The 12,976-nt window shown below is 43.4% G+C and overlaps 1 long non-coding RNA gene across 1 annotated transcript in view; it reads left to right on the top strand.

The window, feature by feature from the left end:
• LOC116956949 (uncharacterized) overlaps positions 1–11,339 on the top strand; it is a 44,115-nt gene extending 32,776 nt beyond the window's left edge. The window contains exon 4 of the long non-coding RNA XR_012930397.1: positions 2,105–11,339. This is a non-coding gene — a long non-coding RNA (uncharacterized LOC116956949). The remainder of the gene's footprint in view (positions 1–2,104) is intronic.
• The last annotated feature ends 1,637 nt before the right edge of the window (positions 11,340–12,976 follow it).

Genomic DNA, 12,976 nt, shown 5'->3' with positions numbered 1-12,976 from the left:
TGTTTTAGTATCTACTAACTCTACAGTAGTATTTACCAACTCGATAGCGGTATCTACTATCACTACGGCAGTGCATACCGACATTGGTGGTACCTGCTATCACTACAGCAGTGCATACTGACTGTGGTGGTATCCTACATTGACTACAGCAGTGCACACTGACTGTGGTGGTACCTGCTATGATTACAGCAGTGCATACTGTGGTGGTACTTGCTATGAATACAACAGTGCATACCGACCTTGGTGGTACCTGCAATGATTATAGCAGTAGTACATACTGTGGTGGTACCTGCTATGATTACAGTAGTGCATAATGACTGTGGTGGTACTTGCTTTGGTTACAGCAGTGCATACTGTGGTGGTACCTGGTTTCACTACAGCAGTGCATACTGACTGTGGTGGTACCTGCTATTATTACAGCAGTGCATACTTACTGTGGTGGTACCTGCTGTGATGACAGCAGTGCATAGTGACTGTGGTAGTACTTGCTATCACTACAGTAGTACTTTCTGACTCTATAGCACAAAGTACTAACCAGACAGGGTGCCGTGGTGAAGCTTAGTCTCGCGCAGAGCCCCCCGCCTCGCCTAGATTGCCCAGCCAGCCGAGGTGACACCTTGGCAGGCTGGGGTTGGGCCGCTAGCCCCCCCCCCCCCCCCCACCATCCCCCCGCCCGCGCTAGAATCATACTATGTAAGCGCTATCATATTAATATGTACGGACTGTATAGTAGTAACTGCACGTATCGGGGTGGGGGGGGGACATCACACATTGAAGAATTTAGCTCAGCGTTTTGTCTTTTTTAATAGCATTTTTAACGCGAAAGAAGATTTCCCCCTCACCCCCACAAACACTGAGTATTTATTTCTATTTCGATTTAAAGCTTTCGTGACTGCAGGGATTCATCTTCTTCGTTGTTTCGGTAAAGTCACGTAGAAAGGAAATAATAAAATAATAAAAATACAACATAATAAAATAAAATTCTCATGACGTTTCAGCCACAACACAAGCAGCCGTCCTCAGGTGAAGAACAGAGGTGTCTGAAAAACAGCGTCGTAATGAACACTAAGCTTGGCAGCGTATATTTAAGCTGGGTTGGAGGGGCAGAGTGCCTTGACAAAAGGGTTTACATATCAACAGAGGAATTTAGCATATTGACACTAAAGAACTGCAACTGCCCTACTTCCATCCAATAAACCAATGTGAAAAATCTAAATATAAACTACATCAATATGATCAATGTGCTCAATATACTCTCCAATAAGCTGAGCTATTAACATTAAGTAACTGGGTATACACTACACTATGTAATGACTAACATATAGTGAACCGATAAAGAACTAAAATATAAACTACATCAATATTATCAATATACTCAATATACTCTCCAATAAGCTGGAAGAACGTAGGGTAGATGTCTGAATGGCATCTGTTTCAAATTTCTCCATGAAAACATTCGCTACCACTGGTGATAAGGGGGAACCTATGGGGGTACCTTCATTTTGTTTGTGGAAAGTGCCATTCTAGGTGAAGTAAGTGTTGGTAAGGCAGTGCCTAACCAGAGTAGGAACATCAGGGTTCAGTCCATGTTGGACTAAATCTTCAATTATTGCTGAGGTGTCAGGCACAGGCACCTTGGTGAACAGAGAAACCACACCAAAGCTGACGAGAAAATCATCTGGGGACAGTGAAATGTCTTTGATTAGGGAGACCAAGTGAGCTGAGGTATGTACTGCTGAGGTAATCTAGCCAGTGAATGGAATAAATATGTTAACCATAATAGAGGGTGGTTGTTGTAATTACTGGTGAATCATCGCGGTTACTCGAATGTATTTTGTGGATTTACCCTCCAACACACAACAACCGGTTAGTGCTAAACTAGTAACGAATTGGCACCACGTTTTGCTTATGTGACAAACCCCTCACTGATTGGCTGTGTCAGCTGGTGGTTGTGGTAGATTTACCAACACACATTTACATTTACGCGATTTATCCCAAAAATACTCTCTATTATGGATAATATTAGTTGCAAAAGCCGTGCTACTACTACTTGTTAGACTGAATATTACGTTATTGACAATTGAACACGTTTGTATCTTTTTAGGAAAGTGGAAATATTGTCAAGAAAGATGACGTGTACATGGAAGACGTCACCATAGTTCTACCGATTGTAAAGAATGGTGTCAGTGGCCTTGGTGAGCTCTGGAATTGTCATAGCTCTGAAACAACTAATCAAAACCTGTTCAAGAAACAACTCGAAAGTGAACACCTGATTGCCCACCCACTCAAGAAGCTTGAGTACAGCTTGACACACATCAAGGGAACTGAAGACCAAATCGCAATGGTCAAAGCTCATGGCTCCATAGGCCTGGAGCTGCTATGTGGGCTCATTAAAGTTGAAGGATTGGCAGACTATAGCAATAAATCTGTGAGAAGCGTGAACGAAGAAAAAATAATCTGTCAGTACAATTTGGAAAACTTTTCAATCTCCTTGCTTCCAAGAGCTAATATGGAAATCGATGAGCACGTACACACCCAGCTGATGAAAGGAAGCATCAAAGCAACACACGTGGCATTCAGGGTGATCTTGGGCGCGGAAGTGAATGCGCACGTACTGGTCACGCGGAATGAGACAAAAAGGAGCGGTGGCATCAGCGGCAATGCGCTTGGGAAACTTGGTTTTGGCAAAGTAACGGCCTCTCTGAAAGCTCAGCTCGAGTGGTTGGACACGAGCGAGGCGAATGACTACCGCACACAGATCAACATTCACTCCAAGCCGCCAATGAAGCGGCAGCCATCCACGGTCAAGGAGATGTTTGAGTTGGTGGAAAATATCGACGTGTCTGTTGCCAATGAGCAACATTACAAGTTCAGTGACGCGAACATCACGGGAGTGCCGATTCGCTGGGTTCTTGTACCCATTGCGCAGTACCTGGACATTGACGTGGAGAAGCTCTACTTGCAGATCAGCGAGACTTTACTCTGCGACTTCAGAGCCATGCTCATCTCCCTGCAGGATTCTCGTCAGCCCGATTGCATTAAGAGACGAGTGCTCGAGAAAGAGCATCGTCTGCAGTGCGTCCTCTCGGACTCCAGCTCCCCACTCTCTCGAGACATTTCACAATACGAGAAGATACTCAACAAAAATGTCGAATCGTTCTTTATTTGTGCCTGTAAGGCTTTGAGAGATTATAAGCAGGCGGCAATCACATCCAGGGAGCTTCACAAGCTCATAGAAGAATATGAAATGTCTAACTTCAGCGCAATTGACATATACACAAAGGTGGACAAATTCGTGATGGATGGAAAACACGAACTTGACGGAATCCATGAGAAAGATGTAACTCAAATGGAGGCTAAAATCTGCACCTTTACCAACCGTGAATTGTTGAACGAATGGATGAACACAGAGTCGAACATTAAAATATTGTTGCAGACAAAGGGTGGCCGTTCCAGTGGAGTATTCCATCGCCTCTTTAAAATCAGTCATGCACTAAAAGAGCAAAACATTGATGTGGGAATTGCACTGCCTTCCATCTCTGATGACTTCTCTCTTACAATTAAGGCTAGAGAACACCAAAAGTGTAATCAGGTGGCTGATATTCCACTCATCCTTGGTATTGTTGGTGCCATCGTGACCACAGACTCGTCAGTGGAGAATCAGTTTTACACGATCATGGCTTCACGCTTCAACATCACTTTGCCGCTTCAGACGAACGAACTTAAAGAGCTTAATCGCCTGGTAGAATTATTGAAAATAGGAGATGTACACATTGCCTCCTCCTACATGGAATCTTTAGAGTGCCTCATGAGTGGCGACTCTCACTGGATGTTTTTTGTCCCACTTGATGCATTGGACACTGCCTATGAATCCATAGTCGGCCTTGGCGACAACTTGAAACGACTCGCCTGTGCCAATGGAAAGTGGGTGGTGGGTAGGCTGGACATTGTCAACCAGCACGAAGCGCCCTTATTGTTTGCCCTTCATGACAAGGAAGTGAAAGCCATATGTCTAGACCATCTGGACATTATGATTCTTGTCGATCTCTTCAACAAAGCGGCTACCTCTGAACACAATGAGCCCGATTTGTCCGTCCTGTCGCCAGAGTCCCTGAAGTGTTCTATCTATCACAACAGAGCCGCTTACGCAGTTAAGGCCATGGAACTCATGGATCAAGCAAATCATTCTGAGCACAATTATAATCACCTAAGGATGCAGTCGTTTGAGGATAATGTCGATGAGAAGCTTACCGATGCACTGCACATTGTCCGCAGTTGTCTTTCCCGAGTAGACATGAATGTTATTGCAATGGTTACACATTTTGCCATAAGGGATAATCCAAAAATTAGCAGTATTCTCGAGAAACACGGATGGAGAAACGTGGATTGCAGTTTTGGCAAGGTCCATCTAGAGCTGCAAGATTGTGAGTTGATCAGTACTGGGCTGCAAGAGTGGTTAAGTTCTGAAAACCAAGATGGAATGACTCATGTAAAATCACTGATTTCAATTTTGAAACAGATGTATAAAAATGACTCATATTGCTTTAATGCCTATGATGTCATAAATATATATGTTGGTCGAATTGATTTCAGTAACTTTCAATATTCCAATTCAAACACATCCATTGATCAATGCATAGAGAGACATCAACTTCACGCATTGATTCAACATCTCTCCAAATTACAGTATAATCGTCACCTGGTCATGCTGCAGCTTGCTTTTGACAAACTCAAAGAGGTAAATGAGCCCAAGGCAGTTGTCGGGGTGCTGCAACTGCTGTCAAACCTTGGGCTGCAAGAAAATCAATGGGAAGATCTCTGGACCAATTCTTCGTTCAAGTACCTCATTAGACGTGTAATCGAGGACTTTGACGTGCTTCAAACGATGAACCTCATGGATCACATATTCATTCCAAACGAATTTCAAGATAAGTTCCCATGCAACAGTGTGTCTCTAATGCCAAATGACTTTTTAAGTTTGGAAAGTGTTTTGAGCACGTTTCAGAAAATCATTACTCTGAAAGAAATCCCACGACATTTCACTTCCAAATTTGTACAGTCCATTGCCAAGGATGCCACTTTGGAGAAATCGCTAAATGAAGCCAACGCTCTGATATATTGGAAAGAAAGGGATAAACAATTCAGCGAGGTTTGGTCTCTGCAGACAATCAAGGATGCTGTGAAAAATATTCACAAGTTTAACAAGAATAAAGAGTCAGCCGAATTACGTAGAATGCAGAGAGATGTTGGTATCGATGTGAAGGTTGATCGTCAAGCAACTACCTCCAGTGTGCAAGTTAAGAAAGCGGTTGTGATGGTGCGTGAAGATTGGCACTCAGTGTTTGGCAAATCCTTGCCAATGATCACAACGTATGAGTACGTGATGGTGCGTGGAGTTATCAAGCAACCAGATTTTTCCTCTGAACAAACATCATCAATCATGAATGAAGCTCTGCCATATTTCATGCAGACATTTAAAATGTGGGGGGGCAATATTCTTAGAGCAGATGCGATCTGTAGGTTGTGTCAAAGAGAAACTGCAACCGTCATTGGCCATGCCAGTAAACGTCCCAATTTTACAGCTAACATTGGTAATGCGCGCAATGCTCAGCAAACACGACAGAAGAACAAAGCTTCCCTGTCTCGACTCGACTGCATCGTTGCTCTGCTCAGTGCTGCTGATTGCACAGTCGTTCAAGAGATGCTGCAGATAATGACCAAGTTCCCAATGGCGCTCCCGCTGGTGATGCCAGATCTGGAACTTGCAGGCAAGTTGAAGGTGATGCTTCTCCTGTTTGCCGGCAACACGATTAAGTGGGAGTCTCAACCTGGCGTCATTGCTGAGAACCACCTGTTCCTCAGCCCTTTCAGACTCATCCTGGCCGTTAGACTCGGCAGCGGTTCTTGCGGGAAGAGCACAATCCTCAACCAGCTCATGGCCGTGGAGAACATGTTCTCGTCGTGTGGGGAACCAGGAGCCCAGCGAGGGCCACCTCTGACCCTGGCCGGGACGGTGGAGTTCACGTGGCTCACACAGGAGACGTGCAGCGCCAGCCTGTGGGAATCTGTCATGCAGGAGTTTTACTTGCAGGGGCAGCAGGAGATTGTGCTCCTTGCGAACCTCCATGGCGATGCCCTCGAGCACCCAACAACTCTCGAGTTCCTGAAGACGTTCACCTCAGCATACCTGATTTTCATGATGCCAGGAACAAAGAACATCTTGGCAAAGAGAAATGAGGAGTTTGTCAAACATGCACGTTCTGAAGATGAATCCTTCTTCCTCCTTGTCGATCCTTCAGCGGACTGCGATGAAGCAGACGAAATCATCATTCAGACATCAACGCTGACAAAGGACGCTACTCTGGAGAAGGTGCGCTCCATTTTCAAAGAAATTCTAAAAATTCCTTCTCAAAAAATTACGCTCAACCGGAAGCTTGAAAGCAACGAAATATGCGACCCACTGTCTCTCGCACATGGGATTGAATGTTTCGAATCACAACGAGTGATAGATTTCGTTCAACAGAAGACGTGTAAAGATATTAGAAAAGCCATGCATTTTCAAATGCATACAACCAGTCAAAGAACAAATCTGATTCGATCATGGAGGGACAACGAGATACTCCAGCAGCTGATGACACTTTATGCGGCAGTTTTGAGCCTGCCTCTTTCAGAAAGACTAAAAGCCATGGCCCATCTTGAGAGGGATATCTCACTCCTATCCAATGCAGAATCCTCGAATATTAGACAAAAAGTTGCAACTAAAATTGAGGACTTGCAAGGACAAAATGTTCAAAAGAGTCAAGACAAGACATTTGTGAATAAAATAAAAATGGATATTAATGATAACTTGAAAGAGCTAGACCATATGTGCCTTGGTTTGGAGCATTTCTTTCGTGAGTTGGGTCATATTTATGAGATAGTACAAGGGGGTCAAAGTAAAAATGAAGACATATTAACATTTCCAAAATTGTATGGAGAGTTGCTCACCCAAGGCCATGCCATTGAACTGCTTAATGGTGACACCAGCGAAATGCCCGGAGCGTGGTTGGCAGACATCTTTCAACATATTTCCCGCAACTTCCCAACACTCCGCATATTCGTGATCTCCATACTGGGATTGCAGTCGTCTGGGAAATCCACGCTCCTGAACGCCCTCTTCGCTTGCAAATTCGCCGTCTCCGTTGGCCGCTGCACCCGCGGTCTCTTTATGAGGCTGCTCTTCTTGGAGGAGAAGCTCGTGAAGAAGCTCAAATGCGACGTGATCGTGCTCATCGACACCGAGGGACTTGGGGCGCCAGAGAAAATGAGCGACGACAACGCGGAACAAAAAGACCGAATACTCGCAACGTTCGCAATGAGCGTGAGCAACCTCACACTCATCAACGTCCTCGGGGAGTACATGCGGGATTTGGCTGAAATCCTGCAGATCGCGATCGTCGCGATGGCTCGGCTCGAAGAGGTTAAGATGGCGCCGGACATCCTCATGGTGCAGCATCTCACGGAGAGGAACTCGGCCATCATGTCATCGGCACAAAACCAATTCTGTCAAGCGATTGAAAAGGCACTGGAGCTTACGGAGAAGAAGGATTTTGACACGGGCATTGCCGATGTCAGCTGCTTGAAGAACCTGACTGACAGGATCCAGAATGGGAAGCTTCTGAAACAATTCCGCCCATTCAAGAATGGGGCTAGCGCTGGTTCTCCCCCATCGGCGCAGTACCATGAGGATGTGATGGATCTGTATAAAACGATCCTGGATACTTGTGCAAAGTCGGGTGGCTCGGTGCTCTTCTCAGAATGGCACTCGCGTTTACAGAGCTTTTGGAGTTGCATCTCCAAGGACAATTTTGCCGTCCGATTCAAAAACATCAAAGAGATTTATGAATTCATTGACCGTGGGCACCGAATTGCAGCCGTGAAAGAGGCCGCTGATGCAGCATTTTTTTTGCACACAGAGAAGCTGAAAAGACAAATGCGTACAATGGTGCAGGATTGGAATGAAAAAACTCAGCATCTGCCTTACCAAAATGTGTTGAGATTATTCGAAAAAGAATTAAAAGTGGTGCCTTATGGCTGTAACGATGGTGCATCAAAAACATTCCGATGCAAGGCATGTGAGGATGTCTCTACAAAAATCTATAGTTTACAGGCATATGCAAAAAAAAAACATTGCGAGCTGGAGATAATGAAAACGGTTAACAGCTATGTACAGCGCATCCGCCAGTCCAATTTGACGATCCTCACCCAGATACTGGACGCCGCTGTGGTGCGTCAAGGCTGCTCGGAGCAGTTCTTTAAGGAAATTAAGCGATGCCTAAAAACGGAATTGATGAAACGGCCAGCTGGAGATTTCTCTGACGAGGAACGCAGCATTATTGTCGAGAATATTCTATCGAGTCTGTCCAGGATCGCTACTTCGATAAGAAAGGATTTACCAGATGATAGAAAACTCAAAGAAGAGCTAGAAGATGAATATGAGCAAGCGCCTTCTGTGTCTGCTCGATACGGTAACAAGACACCTCTGAAGTCATTTGGAATCAGAGAAGTAGAAGCAGTAGCAGTACAGAAAAATAGGTGGTCACCGCCATTGAAATGTCCATGGTTACCGAAAAAGATCGATAACAGCATAATTGAAAATATCGCTTTGCTAGAGAATGATTTAGAATCATTGCCTAAGCTAATACTCAAGGATAAGAAGGCTGAGCATTTTGAAAATGGTATGATTCGTGAACTTAAAAAAAGAATAGAAACATCTATACGTCTTTATGAAGAAAAACAACATGTTAAACTGCCGACAGATATCAAGTGGGAAGCCCACTTATTCACTCTCCGTAAATTTGGAGAATTCATGTCAGTGTGTCAAGATAAATGGGAAAAACAACACTGCCCAATTGCAATCCTGCAACAAAAGAGGGAGGAGTTCAGAGCAATAATAGACATTCAACTTCGAGGTGGATTTTCATCTGCTTCCGAAGGGAGAATCATTTCCAAATATCTCTTGGATGCTATTCGACAGAGATCTATTAAGTCAGCAAATCGCAAAAAGGTAGAAGCCGTGCTGGATTTGCACTGGACAACCAATAGTGAGAAGGTTCGCCTCACCTACTTTGAGCATCTGGCCACCCAGGTCGATAATAAACAAACCGCAGAGGCGCTACAGCACTTCGCACATCCAAATTCCACGATTGAAAATTGGTTCTCCAAGAGGGTCGACAGCCACGCCTGTGGAAAAACGACCGAGGCATTTAAGGCGACATACACCGCTGAACTGAAGCACGTCGTTCAGGAAATCCGGAACTGTCAGGACATCGCATCAGTGCAGAAATTCACTCGTGATTACCTGACCCATGCCGAAGACCTCGAATACAAAAGCTGCTTAGACAAACAAGCTGTATCGCAAATGGACATATCTTTACTTCGTGACAGCGTCCTGGAAGTGCTCAATGACGCCGAGGCAAAGGGAGACCCCGAGAGCGTGAACTTTGTGGCACCGTCAACAGACAAGAGGGTTCAAAGTCGTCTCGGCTGCACGGCACAATGCTGCTGGTGTGGAGCTCTGTGCTGGGGGTCACGGGGTCACCACGAGAACGATGACGACACAAAGGCGCACCACAGCTGCCACCAGCCTCGTGGCCTTCACGGCACGCATTACAGAGACACCAAACATTTATCAGCAGTGCCATGCAATTTATTAGTGGATAATTGCCGGGTCTATTGGGGAGACAAATGCATGAAGTGGTCCGAGGCAAAGGCCACGGAGTTCAAAACGTGGAAGTTTGACGCTCACTGTAATGACAAATTCGATGCACTCATGCGCTGGTTTTTTGAGATGTTGAACGAAGAGATCGCTGCATCGCGGAAACTGCTTCCTGCTACAAAAGAGGAATTGGTAAAATACGAATGCCAAAACCTTGAACATCGTTCTATACTGGCAGCAATTAGGGTGGCGCTAAAATAGAATGTCGTTAAAAAAACGGGCATTCATACTTAAAAATACTCGATTATAGAGCAGCCATTAGTAATCATGTAGAAACATGCATATACAATTAATTAGAGTTAAGGTACACACACATATTCCCATATACAGGATGCTTAAAAAAAAGTTAACACTTATATGGGACTATCGTGTTTAATGGAAAAATAACAGATAATAGACTTCGATTTAAAGCTTTCGTGACTGCAGGGATTCATCTTCTTTGTCCTTTCGGTAAAGTCACGTAGAATGGAAATAAAATAATAAAAATAAAACATAATAAAATAAAATTCACACGACGTTTCGGCCACAACACAAGTAGCCTTATTCTTAGTATTTTCGGTAAAGTCACGTTGAAGGGAAACAACAAAATAATAAAATATATATAAAACAATGAAAAATTCTCACGACGTTTCGACCATAACTCAAACGGTCGTCTTCAGGTGTGTTGGTTTGCATAAATTTATTTTTAAACGGCGCATTTATTTATTTATAAAAAAACGTTAGCGCCACGCACAACGATTTGGCAGTTTATTTAGGACTAGTCCATCTATATTCTGAAAAGAGGAGGGGGGAGATGAATTTTTTTATAATATATGCTGTCTGAAAGCCACTGTAAGCGTGAACAATCAATTAAGACCTGAAATGGTTTATCAAATCTTTCCAATGATTGCTAAGATAGAATCCATCTTCTCGGTTGAAATTGTCTCTGTGCTTGTATATGTGGATAGCCTCATGAACGAATCTCTCATGGAAGCCAGATGGCTTACAAAGAACCTCTGTCTTGGAAAAGTCAATAAAAAATCCGTGATCTGGTTCCGTCTGTAAAAGATGTGATTCCGGACATACAATACCCTGGTGTCTATAAACTAAGTTGCCTCTGTGGTAGTAGTTATATTGGAGAAACCAAACGCCATGTCTCGGACCGCATTCGTGAACACAAAGCAGACCTTAAACACGGTAGGACCAACACCTCGGCCGTGGCAGATCATTGTTATAATTCAGTAGGCTCACATGACATTGACTTTTCCAAGACAGAGGTTCTTTGTAAGCCATCTGGCTACCATGAGAGATTCGTTCATGAGGCTATCCACATATACAAGCACAGAGACAATTTCAACCGAGAAGATGGATTCTGGCTTAGCAATCATTGGAAAGATGTTTTAAACCATTCAGGTCTTAATTGATTGTTCTCGCTTACAGTGGCTTTCAGACAGCATACATTAAAAAATGTCGTCTCTCCCCTCCTCTTTTCAGAATATAGATGGACTAGTCCTAAATAAACTGCCAAATCGTTGTGCGTGGCGCTAACGTTTTTTTATAAATAAATAAATGCGCCGTTTAAAAATAAATGTATGCAAACCAACACACCTGAAGACGACCGTTTGAGTTATGGTCGAAACGTCGTGAGAATTTTTTATTGTTTTATATATATTTTATTATTTTGTTGTTTCCCTTCAACGTGACTTTACCGAAAAAACTAAGATTATGAATTACTGCAGTCACGAAAGCTTTAAATCAAAACAAGTAGCCTTCTTCAGGTGAAGAAACAGGTCTGTCCAGAAGACAGCGATTGAGTGAATGCTGCCAAGCAAGGACCGCGTCTTTTTAAAGGTGTGTGGGCGGAGTTAATTAGCATGTCACCCAGCCCCCACCTCAGGAGCGGAGGAGGGTGGCGGCTGGGCACAAGAAAACACCAAAGCAGAGCAACCAAGGTGCGTTGCTCTGTCCTGTGTTGCACCATAACCATGTTATAAACTGGACTACTATACAATATTATACCCTCCAATCTAAAATACATGGCATAATATCATATCATAGACAAATTCCATCTTTGAATTATACAATGTATAATTAAAATTATAATTCAAATTATACATTGCATAATTCAAAGGTGGAATTTGTCTATGGATATGATATGCCATGTATTTTAGATTGGAAGGTATAATATTGTATAGTAGTCCAGTTTATAACATGGTTATTGTGCAACACAGGACAGAGCAACGCACCTTCGTTGCTCTGCTTTGGTGTTTTCCTGTGCCCAGCCGCCACCCTTCTCCGCTCCTGAGGTGGGGGCTGGGTAACATGCTAATAAACTCCACCCACACACCTTTAAAAAGACGCGGTTCTTGCTTGGCAGCGTTCACTCAAGCGATGTCTTCTGGACAGACCTGTTTCTTCACCTGAAGAAGGTTACTTGTGTTGTGGCCGAAACGTCGTGAGAATTTTATTATGTTTTATTTTTATTATTTATTTCCATTTTACGTGATTTTACCGAAAGAACCAAGAAGATAATAGACTGTAACATTTTAACAAATGTATTATGAACAAATGTAATGCTAATAGCTCAAAATAGTCAGTCTCCACTTAAATCTTGGGTTTCGTGACTGCAGGAATTTATATTCTTGGGTCTTTCGATAAAGTCACGTAGATAGGTTCAATGAAAATTACAAAAAATAACGAAAAAACTACGACGTTTTGATCACAACACAAGCGGTCGTCTTTAAGAAAATAACAAAAAATAAACACATTTTTTGGTTATTTTCTTTGAACCTATCTACGTGAAATTTCGATTTAAAGCTTTCGTGACTGCAAGGATTCATCTTCTTTGGTTCTTTCGGCAAAGTCACGTAGAATGAGAATAAAATAATAAATTGATAAAATAAAATAACACGTGACTTTACCAAAAGACCCAAGAATCAGAGTCTCCACTTGTTCGCCATCGTTGTCAAGGCGCGCCTGGAATCTTCTCCAGGTGGTCTGCAGAGACCAGAGGCGCATTTCTCGTGGTGTTGTTTGAAAATTCTCTGAAGTGTTCACTTTATTTTGAAGCACCCTGTGTGTGTATATATTAATCATTTACCTGCACATTCTTACGTTAGATAATGCCCGCATGATGCAGATAAACGTCCCTTTATATGTGACCGTTGCTTCGGCATGAATGCACGGCCGTGCGGGGTAAACGAAGCGATGTCAACGCTTAGCCAAAGGGTCGAGGGTCAG

Source organism: Petromyzon marinus, chromosome 68, assembly GCF_048934315.1.
Source record: "Petromyzon marinus isolate PM22_M1 ecotype Great Lakes invasive population chromosome 68, UKy_Petmar_22M1.pri1.0, whole genome shotgun sequence".
NCBI lineage: Eukaryota > Metazoa > Chordata > Hyperoartia > Petromyzontiformes > Petromyzontidae > Petromyzon > Petromyzon marinus.
Note: the sequence above shows the minus strand (reverse complement) of the source record. Positions and strands in the feature narration are given on the sequence as shown.